General features: G+C 40.2%; 1 protein-coding gene across 9 annotated transcripts in view; it reads left to right on the top strand.

The window, feature by feature from the left end:
- Positions 1–12555, top strand: part of MTRF1 (mitochondrial translation release factor 1) — a 60942-nt gene that overhangs the window by 9786 nt on the left and 38601 nt on the right. The window lies entirely within an intron of this gene.

Genomic DNA, 12555 nt, shown 5'->3' with positions numbered 1-12555 from the left:
AGTTTAAGTAAGCTCTGGGAGTTGGTGATGGACAGGGAAGCCATGCATGCTGCAGTCCGTGGGGTTGCAAAGAGTCGGACATGACTGAGTGACTGAACTGAACTAGCCTAATCAGAATTAATTCCTCCATCAGTGCTTAAGGGGGATTTCCTGGTGGCTCAGACAGTAAAGAATCTGCCTGCAATGCAAGAGACTTGGATTCAGTCCCTGGGTCAGAGAGATCCCCTGGAGAAGGGAATGGCTACCTACTCCAGTATTCTGGTCTGGAGAATTCCATGGACAGGGGCTACAGTCTATGGGGTCAAAAAGAGTCAGATGTAACTGAGCGACCAACACTTCCACTTTCACATGAATAAAGAAACTGCCAAAAAAAAGAAAAGAATAAGAAAAAGAAATGAAAAGCTGACACAATCACAACATTTAACACTGACTAGCTATTTGTGGGTTTCACAGGTAGTGCCGTGGTAACGAATCTCCCTGCCAATGTAGGAGACCCAAGAGATGCTGGTTCAATCCCTGGGCCGGGAACAACCCCTAGAGTAAGAAATGGTAACCCACTCCAGTATTCTTGCCTGGAAAATTCCATGGCAGAGGGCTACCTTATGCACTACAGTCCATAGGGTCACAAAGAGTCAGACATGACTGAGCAGTTGAGCACACAAGTAGATATTTGATATTAGGAAGTTATTTTTAATTTTTAAGAGTGATCATATGATTTAAAAATCATTATCTTCTGGAGTTATATACAAAAATGTTTACATATGAAAATTATGATGTTTTGAATATGTTTCAAATCAATCCAGTGAGTATGAGAAGGTAGAGGGAGGAAGGCAAGTAAAACTGAGGTGATAACATTGAGAATTCATGATGAATGCAGAGGGGGTCATTTCACTGTTCTGTTTTTTAACATGGTTGAAATTTTTCATAATAAAAAGATACCTATTTACACACAGAGTATAGACTACAGAGTATTCCTCAATGGAGGATTTAGATATAAGTTGGAAAGTACTTTAATGCTTATAAAGGATATTTGAAGACTACTGTTAGTAGAAAAAGATGGAAGGACAAAATTCATTGAAATGAAAATTTGAAATGTAGAATTCAAAACTGAAGTAAAAAATTTAAGAAAAATACTTGGCAGGCGGTCCTAAGATGACAGAGGAATAGGATGGGGAGAACACTTTCTCCCCCGCAAATTCATCAAAAGAACATTTGAACGCCGAGCAAATTCCACAAAACAATTTCTGAATGCTGGCAGAGGATGTCTGGCACCCAGAAAGGCAGCCCATTGTCTTCAAAAGGAGGTAGGACAAAATATAAAAGATAAAAAGAGAGTCAAAAGAGGTAGGGACCGAGATCCATCCTGAGAAGGGAGTCTTAAAAAAGAGAGAAGTTTCCAAACACCAGGAAACACTCTCTCTGGCGGGTCTGTGGCAAGCCTTGGAATCTCAGATGGCAAAATAACCAGGAGGGAAAATAAATAAATAATTAAAACCCATAGATTACGTGCCTAACAGAAACTCCCAGTGGGGCAGCAGCCCAGACACTCGCATCCCCCACTAGCAAGCAGGGGCTGGACAGGGAGTCATGGGCTGCATTGCTTAGGATAAGGACTGGACCTGAATGCCCCGAGGGCAATCTGAGGGAACAAGCTCGAGACAGAATCCCAGACTGTGGGATAGCTATCCCGGGAAAAGCCCTAACCTAAGACACCGCCAGGCCTGCTCACAGAACAAAGGACTGAGCAGAGCTAGCCCGCTGAGGACCGGCCCGTCCCCCACTGGAGACAGGCAGGCAAGGGCAGCCAGAGCTGGAAGCGGGCAATCGCGGCCTCTGGCATCATCTACCAAACTGCAAGCAGACTTCGTTGCTAACCAAGACTTTTTGGGATTCTGGACGGTCGACATCCGCTGGGAGGGTCGCAGCCAGAGATCAGCTCCCCAGAAGAGATACACGGCACACCTGAGAAGGTGCGCCCGTTGTACACCCAGAAAACTGAGCGGCTGGGATGGGGGAGGCCATAAGACGCAGCCTCCAACTGGGGGTGACTGTGCTCGCGAAGCACCTGGTCGCCTGAACTGCTCGGACCTGGGATGGGCACAAAACGCAGGCCCAACCAAGTCTGCGCCTTTGAGGAGTACCCGAGAACCTGAACCTGAGCAGCTTAGACCTGAGGAGTGCGTACAACCCAGGGCCCGCCTCAGACAGTTCCCAGCAGAGCAACCTAGAGCCCGAGCAGTGTAGACTGGGAAAGCACACCCGCTGTGAGAGGGGGGAAACCCAGTGTGACTGAATCTCTGTGAGCACATGCCAGTGATATCTGTTTGCAGTGTTCCTCCCTCCCCACAGCACGACTGAACAAGTAAGCCTAAAAAAAAAAGTGACCACCACCACCCACCTTGTGTCAGAGCGGAAATTAGACACTGAAGAGACCAGCAAACAGAAGAAGCTAAAATAAACAGAGAGAACTGATTTGGAAGTGACAGGTCAAATAGATTAAAACCCTGTAGTTGGCACCAACTACATAGGAAGGGGCCTATAGACCTTGAAAAGTACAAGCCGGACCAAGGAACTATCTGAAAATGAACTGACCCCACACTGTCCACAACAGCTCCAGAGAAAGACCTAGATATAGTTTTACTACTATCATTTGTAAATTAAAAAAAATTTTTTAAGTCCCCAGCTACTGCTAAGTCGCTTCAGTCATGTCCAACTCTGTGCAACCCCATAGACGGCAGCCTACCAGGCTCCCCCATCCCTGGGATTCTCCAGGCAAGAACACTGAAATGGGTTGCTATTTCCTAGTCTGGAGACAAGGATCGAGAAGATGCAAGAAGGGTTTAACAAGGACCTAGAAGAAATAAAAAAGAGTCAATATATAATGAATATATTCTTAGGATAGGTGAGGTAGATAGGATAAGTGAGGTAGAAGATAGAATGGTAGAAATGAAACAGAGGAAAAAAGAAAAAAGAATTAAAAGAAATGAGGACAACCTCAGAGACTTCTGGGACAATGTTAAACGCCCCAACATTCGAATCATAGGAGTCCCAGAAGAAGAAGACAAAAGGAAAGACCATGAGAAAATAATTGAGGAGATAATAGTTGAAAACTTCCCTAAAATGGGGAAGGAAATAATGACCCAAGTCCAAGAAACCCAGAGAGTCCCAAACAGGATAAACCCAAGGCAAAACACCCCAAGACACATATTAATCAAATTAACAAAGATCAAACACAAAGAACAAATATTAAAAGCAGCAAGGGAAAAACAACAAATAACACACAAGGGGATTCCCACAAGGATAACAGCTGATCTTTCAATAGAAACTATTCAGGCCAGAAGGGAATGGCAGGAGATACTTAAAGTGTTGAAAGAAAATAACCTACAGCCCAGATTACTGTACCCAGCAAGGATCTCACTCAAATATGAAGGAGAAATCAAAAAGCTGTACAGACAAGCAAAAGCTGAGAGAATTCAGCACCACCAAACCAGCTCTCCAACAAGTGCTAAAGGATCTTCTCTAGACAGGAAACACGGAAAGGGTGTATAAACTCGAACCCAAAACAATAAAGTAAATGGCAATGGGATCATACTTATCAATAATTACCTTAAATGTAAATGGGTTGAATGCCCCAACCAAAAGACAAAGACTGGCTGAATGGATACAAAAACAAGACCCCTATATATGTTGTCTACAAGAGGCCCACCTTGAAACAAGGGACACATACAGACTGAAAGTGAAGGGCTGGAAAAAGATATTTCATGCAAATAGAGACCAAAAGAAAGCAGGAGTAGCAATACTCATATCAGATAAAATAGACTTTAAAACAAAGGCTGTGAAAAGAGACAAAGATGGACACTACATAATGTTCAAAGGATTAATCTAAGAAGAAGATATAACAATTATATATGCACCCAACGTAGGAGCACCACAATATGTAAGACAAACGTTAACAAGTATGAAAGGGGAAATTAACAATAACACAATAATAGTGGGAGACATTAATACCCCACTTACACCTATGGATAAATCAACTAAACAGAAAATTAACAAGGAAACACAAACTTTAAATGATACAATATACCAGTTAGACCTAATTGATATCTATAGGACATTTCACCCCAAAACAATGAATTTCATCCTTTTTTCAAGCACACATGGAACCTTCTCCAGGATAGATCATATCCTGGGCCATAAATCTAGACTTGGTAAATTCAAAAAAGTTGAAATCATTCCAAGCATCTTTTCTGACCACAATGCAGTAAGATTAGATGTCAATCCCAGGAGAAAAACTACTAAAAATTCCAGCATATGGAGGCTGAACAACACACTGCTGAATAACCAACAAATCACAGAAGAAATCAAAAAAGAAATCAAAATATGCATAGAAATGAATGAAAATGAAAACACAACAACCCAAAACCTATGGGACACTGTAAAAGCAGTGCTAAGGGGAAGGTTCATAGCAATATAGGCTTACCTCAAGAAACAAGAAAAAAGTCAAATAAATAACCTAACTCTACACATAAGCACACACCAGTTGTTGTTGTTGTTGGACATGGAACAACAGACTGGTTCCAAATAGGAAAAGGAGTACATCAAGGCTGTATATTGTCACCCTGCTTATTTAACTTATATGCAGAGTACATCATGAGAAACGCTGGGCTGGAAGAAACACAAGCTGGAATCAAGATTGCCAGGAGAAATATCAATAACCTCAGATATGCAGATGACACCACCCTTATGGCAGAAAGTGAAGAAGAACTAAAGAGCCTCTTGATGAAAGTGAAAGAGGAGGGTGAAAAAGTTGGCTTAAAGCTCAACGTTCAGAAAACTAAGATCATGGCATCTGGTCCCATCACTTCATGAGAAATAGATGGGGAAACAGTGGAAACAGTGTCAGACTTTATTTTTTTGGGCTCCAGAATCACTGCTGATGGTGATTGCAGCCATGAAATTAAAAGACGCTTACTCCTTGGAAGGAAGGGTATGGCCAACCTAGATAGCATATTTAAAAGCAGAGACATTACTTTGCCAACAAAGGTCTGTCTAGTCAAGGCTATGGTTTTTCCAGTGGTCATGTATGGATGTGAGAGTTGGACGGTGAAGAAAGCTGAGCACCGCAGAATCGATGCTTTTGAACTGTGGTGTTGGAGAGCACTCTTGAAAGTCCCTTGGACTGCAAGGAGATCCAATCAATCCATCCTAAAGGAGATCAATTCTGGGTGTTCATTGGAAAGACTGATATTGAAGCTGAAACTCCAATACTTTGGCCACCTCATGCGAAGAGTTGACTCATTGGAAAAGACCCTAATGCTGGGTAGGATTGGGGACAGGAGGAGAAGAGGACGACAGAGGATGAGATGGTTGGATGGCATCACTGACTCGACGGACATGGGTTTGGGTAGACTCTGGGAGTTGGTGATGGACAGAGAGGCCTGGCATGCTGCAATTCATGGGGTCGCAAAGAGTCAGACATGACTGAGTGACTGAACTGAACTGAACTTACACCTAAAGCAACTAGAAAAGGAAGAAATGAAGAACCCCAGGGTTAGTAGAAGAAAAGAAATCTTAAAAATTTGGGCAGAAATGGGGGGTTCTGGAAGGGGAACAAATGTACACCCATGGTGGATTCATGTCAGTGTATGGCAAAACAAATACAATATTGTAAAGTTAAAAAATAGATAAATAAACTAATTTTAAAAAATAAAAGGAAAAAAAATTAGGGCAGAAATAAATGCAAAAGAAACAAAAGAGACCATAGCAAAAATCAACAAAGCCAAAAGCTTGTTCTTTGAGAAGATAAATAAAATTGATAAACCATTAGCCAGACTCATCAAGAAACAAAGGGAGAAAAATCAAATCAACAAAATTAGAAATGAAAATAGATCACAACAGACAACACAGAAATACAAAGGATCATAAGAGACTATTATCAGCAACTATATGCAAATAAAATGGACAACTTGGAAGAAATCGACAAATTCTTAGAAAAGTACAACTTTCCAAAACTGAACCAGGAAGAAATAGAAAATCTTAACAGACCCATTACAAGCATGGAAATTGAAACTATAATCAGAAATCTTCCAACAAACAAAAGCCCAGGACCAGACGGCTTCACAGCTGAATTCTACCAAAAATTTAGAGAAGAGCTAACACCTATCCTACTCAAACTCTTCCAGAAAATTGCAGAGGAAGGTAAACTTCCAAACTCATTCTATGAGGCCACCATCACCCTAATACCAAAACCTGACAAAGATGCCACAAATAAAACTACAGGAGCCAATATCACTGATGAACATAGATGCAAAAATCCTTAACAAAATTTTAGCAAACAGAATCCAACAACATATTAAAAAGATCATACATCATGACCAAGTGGGCTTTATCCCAGGGATGCCAGGATTCTTCAATATCCACAAATCAATCAATGTAATACACCACATTAACAAATTGAAAAATAAAAACCATGTGATTATCTCAATAGATGCAGAGAAAGCCTTTGACAAAATTCAACATCCATTTATGATAAAAACCCTCCAGAAAGCAGGACTAGAAGGAACATACCTCAACATAATAAAAGCTGTATATGACAAACCCACAGCAAACATCCTCAATGGTGAAAAATTGAAAGCATTTCCTCTAAAGTCAGGAACAAGACAAGGGTGCCCACTCTCACCACTACTATTCAACATAGTTTTGGAAGTTTTAGCCACAGCAAACAGAGCAGAAAAAGAAATAAAAGGAATCCAGATTGGAAAAGAAGAAGTAAACCTCTCGCTGTTTGCAGATGACATGATCGTCTACATAGAAAACCCCAAAGACTCCACCAGAAAATTACTAGAGCTAATCAGTGAATATAGTAAAGTTGCAGGATATAAAATCAACACACAAAAATCCCTTGCATTTCTATACACTAACAATGAGGAAACAGAAAGAGAATTAAGGAAACAATTCCATTCACCATTGCAACGAAAAGAATAAAATACTTAGGAATATATCTACCTAAAGAAACAAAAGACCTATATATAGAAGACTATAAAACACTGGTGAAAGAAATCAGAGAGGACACAAATAGATGGAGAAATACACTGTGTTCATGGATCGGAAGAATCAATATAGTGAAAATGAGTATACTACCCAAGGCAATCTGTAGATTCAATGCAATCCCTATCAAGCTACCAATGGTATTTTTCACAGAACTAGAACAAATAATTTCACAATTCGTATGGAAATACAAAAAAACCTCGAATAGCCAAAGCAATCCTGAGAAAGAAGAATGGAACTGGAGGAATCACCCTGCCTGACTTCAGGCTCTACTGCAAAGCCACAGTCATCAAGACAGTATGGTACTGGCACAAAGACAGAAATATAGATCAATGGAACAAAATAGAAAGCCCAGAGATAAATCCACACACCTATGGACACCTTATCTTCAACAAAGGAGGCAAGAATATACAATGGAGAAAAGACAATCTCTTTAACAAGTGGCGCTGGGAAAACTGGTCAACCACTTGCAGAAGAATGAAACTAGAACACTTTCTAACACCATACATAAAAATAAACTCAAAATGGATTAAAGATCTAAACGTAAGACCAGAAACTATGGTTTTCCTCTTAGAGGAAAACATAGGCAAAACACCCTCCAACATAAATCACAGCAGGATCCTCTATGACCCACCTCCCAGAATATTGGAAATAAAAGCAAAAATAAACAAATGGGACCTAATTAAAATTAAAAGCTTCTGCACAACAAAGGAAACTATAAGCAAGATGAAAAGACAGTCTTCAGAATGGGAGAAAATAATAGCAAATGAAGCAACAGACAAACAATCTCAAAAATATACAAGCAACTCCTGCAGCTCAATTCCAGAAAAATAAACGACCCAATCAAAAAATGGGCCAAAGAACTAAACAGACATTTCTCCAAAGAAGACATACAGATGGCTAACAAACACATGAAAAGATGCTCAACATCACTCATTATTAGAGAAATGCAAATCAGAACCACAATGAGGTACCATTTCACGCCTGTCAGAATGGCTGCTATCCAAAAGTCTACAAGCAATAAATGCTGGAGAGGGTGTGGAGAAAAGGGAACTCTCTTACACTGTTGGTGGGAATGCAAACTAGTACAGCCGCTATGGAGAACAGTGTGGAGATTCCTTAAAAAACTGGAAATAGAACTGCCATATGACCCAGCAATCCCACTGCTGGACATACACACCAAGGAAACCAGAATTGAAAGAGACACATGTACCCCAATGTTCATCGCAGCACTGTTTATAATAGCCAGAACATGGAAGCAACCTAGATGTCCATCAGCAGACGAATGGATAAGGAAGCTGTGGTACATATACACAATGGAATATTACTCAGCCATTAAAAAGAATACATTTGAATCAGTTCTAATGAGGTGGATGAAACTGGAGCCCATTATACAGAGTGAAGTACGCCAGAAAGAAAAACACCAATATAGTATACCAACGTATATATATGGAATTTAGAAAGATGGTAATGATAACCCTGTATGCAAGACATCAAAAGAGACACAGATGCATAGAACAGTATTTTGGACTCTGTGGGAGAGGGCGAGGGTGGGATGATTTGGGAGAATGGCATTGAAACATGTATATTATCATATGTGAAACGAATCGCCAGTCCAGGTTCGATGCATAATACAGGGTGCTCAGGGCTGGTGCACCGGGATTACCCAGAGGGATGGGATGGGGAGGGAGGTGGGAGGGGGGTTCAGGATGGGGAACACATATACACCCATGGCAGATTCATGTCAATGTATGGCAAAACCAATACAATATTGTAAAGTAAAAATAAATAAATAAATAAAAGAAAAATACTTGGCCTGAAACTTAGGTTGAAAAAGAGAAGAAATGAAATTTCAAGAAGTTGTAGGAGACAACACTAAATGAGCTTGTTAATAAAGCCGACCTCATCCTAGGATAATACCAGTTTATGGGATAAAAGATGAGTTTCCAGGATCTACCCTTTTTTTTTTTTGATGAGTAAAAGGAATACAGTATAAGTTGACATTTCAAGACCTCTTAAATACCTCTTGACTGTGATCATTATTTGTGATCTAGTCTCAGGTAACGCCAGCAGGTGGCGTGTTTGTTAGCTTTATTTTTTTCAAGCTCCGAAAAATTAGAGAACTTGAATGAATGTATGAAAATAAGAAATGCTGGCTTTTCATTCTTCATAATCCACTTCTCTCAGGAAAGATTGTTTATGAGAATACAAAAAGAATAATATTTGTTTTTCTACTTTACCATCTTATTGAGACATTGAGTTTTGTATTAAATTGCTAAATAACTTCTTTTACTTTTTCTCTAGTAGAAATATATCTGATTAAAATCCCAGGCCATTGTTGATCTTCCCACCGTGAAATGTCTCAAGATGTGATCAAGAGGCCAAACTCCAGGGAACCAGAAAAGTATCATGTATTATAGCTTGTGTGCTGGGATTTAACGTTCTTCCAGTGCCTTTGAAAATTTCCCACATAGGACCAAAGGTTTCAGCTTAGCCTGAAGCAGTCTCTACACCTACCCTTGTCGAGCTCCCCAAGGAACATCCAGGGCTAAGGAGAGTCTGCTGCTCTGCTTATCTCTTGGAAAGCCCTAAGTAGACACTTTATTGATGTGAAATCTCTGCAGGAGGGCACAAATCAACTTCCTCTTCGCTTCCCATGTGGTTAAGAATCTGCATGCCAGTGCAGGGGACGCTGGGGCGTGGGGTCAATTCCTGGTCCGGGAAAATTCCACATGCCACGGAGCAATGAAGCCTGTGTCCCACAGCTACAGAAGCCCAAGTCCCTAGAGTCCGTGCTCAGCAACAAGAGAAGCCGCCACAATGAGAAACCCATGCACTGCAAGTAGAGGAAGCCCACAGGCAGCAACGAAAACCCAGCAGAGCCAAAAGTAAATAAGTCAATAAATCTTAAACAAACAAAAACCTCCTGATAGTACTGTAGGCACAAGAGTATCCTCAGAACCTTTAAAACAATCCAGAAGTCTCTGAGAGGAAGCCAAGTGAACATCTCCATTCCCTACTCCTTTGCGCTTGGGACAGATTTTGCTCTAAATGGAGCTGAAAAATGGCCCCACGAATTTTGGTGTCTTAGCATGCTCCAAGACGGGGTAGGGGCGGGGGGGAGCAGGTCATTTCATTTCTGACAAAGAGATACCAAATTGCATTGCTCATTACAAATTCATTCAACAAGAAAACTGTTCCTAGTTGACTTGCTTGTGAGACATATGCTTTCCTAATTTAATCAAAATGCTATTTTTTTCCCTCACTGAATACTGCTACTGCTAAGTCGCTTCAGTCGTGTCTGACTCTGTGCGACCCCATAGACGGCAGCCCACCAGGCTCCTCCACCCATGGGATTTTCCAGGCAAGAGTACTGGAGTGGGGTGCCATTGCCTTCTCCACCTCACTGAATAAACCTCTGTTATTACTATTTCTGGAAACTTTTTTTCTGTAATATATCAGAATATTTGGAAATAGAAGTTGTTTAACTTCATAGAATGATTCGACAATAACTTCCATTAAGGCTTTTCAATCAAACATGAAAGAATGTCTTTTTTTAAAAAAATTTTATAGCTTTCTTGCTTACAATACCCATCACAAAGTTTCTGAAAATTTGTAATATTATAAAAAGGAAAGTAGAGTTTATCTATAATTCCACTGACTTTTTTTTTTGGCCTCTCTGCATGACTTGCAGGATCTTAGTTTCCTGACCAGGGATTGAATCTGGGGCACAGCAGTGAAAGCATTAAGTCCTAACCACGGGGCCACCAGGGAATCCCCTCCACCAGACTTTTAAATATATATACATGATATATATTTTTTAAATAGAATAGTTTGATAGGTTTTTTAAACATCCTCTTTTACTAAATATATTGTGGACATCTTTGCATACTAATAAATACAATTATAGCCACATTACTTTCTTTAAAAAATAGGGAGTAGGAAACAGTATTTATTGTCTTTAGTGAGTTTTTAAATCGGTAAATAACATTCATAAAGTATATAAAGTTTTATATACCTCACAATAAATTGTTACATATTAAATATCTTATAGTTTTCAGTTAGTTCAGTTCAGTTGCTCGGTCGTGTCCGACTCTTTGCGACCCCATGAACCACAGGCATGCCAGGCCTCCCTGTCCATCAGTTTTGGAGGCTGGCAAGTCCAAGATCAGGGTGCTGGCAAGGTAGGTTTTGTTCTGAGGCCTCTTCTCCTGGCGTGGTATTATCTTTCTGTATGCTCACATGACCTCTTTGCACTCTTTGTGAAAGAGAAGGGAACCGAGAGAGACTATGCAGACTCTCTGGTGTCTTCTTGTAAGGGCACTAATCCTATCAGATTAGGGTTCCACTTATATGATCTCATTTCACTTAATCACCTTAAAGGCCCTATCTCCAATACAGTCATATTGGGAGTTAGCTTCATTATATTCAGTTTGGGAGAGATACAATTCAGTCCATAGCACCAAGGCTTATTTTTTAAAAAGAAAGCTTTATATGTACTACTTAAGTTATATATTTGCATTGTTGTTGTTGTTTAGTCACTAAGTCGTGTCCAACCCTTTGTAACCCCATGAAATGTGCATACCAGGCTTCCCTGTCCTTCACCATCTCCCAGAGTTTGCTCAAACTCATGCCCATCGAGTCAGTGATGCCATCCAACCATCTCATCCTCTGTTGTCCCCTTCTCCTCCTGCTCTCAATCTTTCCCAGCATCAGGGTCTTTTCCAGTGAGGTGGCTCACTGCATCAGGTAGCCAAAGTACTGGAGCTTCAGCTTCAGCATCAGTCCTTCCAGTGAATATTCAGGATTGATTTCCTTCAGGATTGACTGGTTTAATCTCCTTTCTGTCCAAGGGACTCTCAAGAGTCTTCTCCAACACCACAGTTCAAAAGCATAAATTCTTTGATGCTCAGCCTTCTTTATGGTCCAACTCTCACATCTGTACATGACTGCTGGAGAAACCATAGCTTTGACGATACAGACCTTTGTCAGCAGTGTTAGCTTTAATATATTGAATTTGGAAGGGATACAATTCAGTCCATAGCACTAAGGTTTATTTTTTAAGAAAAAAAGCCTTAAATGTACTACTAAAGTTATATATATTATATATATATTTATATATATATTTATTATATATATTTATATATATATTTTTTATATATATTTATATATATATATATATATAAAGTCAAAAGATTTTGTTGAATAACTTAGGATAATGATTTATGTGGTTCCTCTGGAATTTGTGGGGCTTCCTTGGTGGCTCAGCTGGTAAAGAATCTGCCTGCAGTGCAGGAGACCTGGGTTCAATCCCTGGGTTGGGAAGATCCCCTGGAGAAGGGACCAGCTAGCCACTCCAGTGTTCTTGCCTGGAGAAGTCCACGGGATCGCAAAGAGTCAGACACCACTGAGTGACTTTCAGCTTCAGTTTCTGGAATTTGTGAGGTCAAAGATTTTTGTCTTTTCTATTCATTGCTAAATTCTCATGCCTAGAACAGTGAGAAGCAC

The sequence above is a fragment of the Giraffa tippelskirchi genome, chromosome 12 (genome assembly GCF_054371585.1).
Source record: "Giraffa tippelskirchi isolate mGirTip1 chromosome 12, T2T-mGirTip1v1.2.pri, whole genome shotgun sequence".
NCBI lineage: Eukaryota > Metazoa > Chordata > Mammalia > Artiodactyla > Giraffidae > Giraffa > Giraffa tippelskirchi.
Note: the sequence above shows the minus strand (reverse complement) of the source record. Positions and strands in the feature narration are given on the sequence as shown.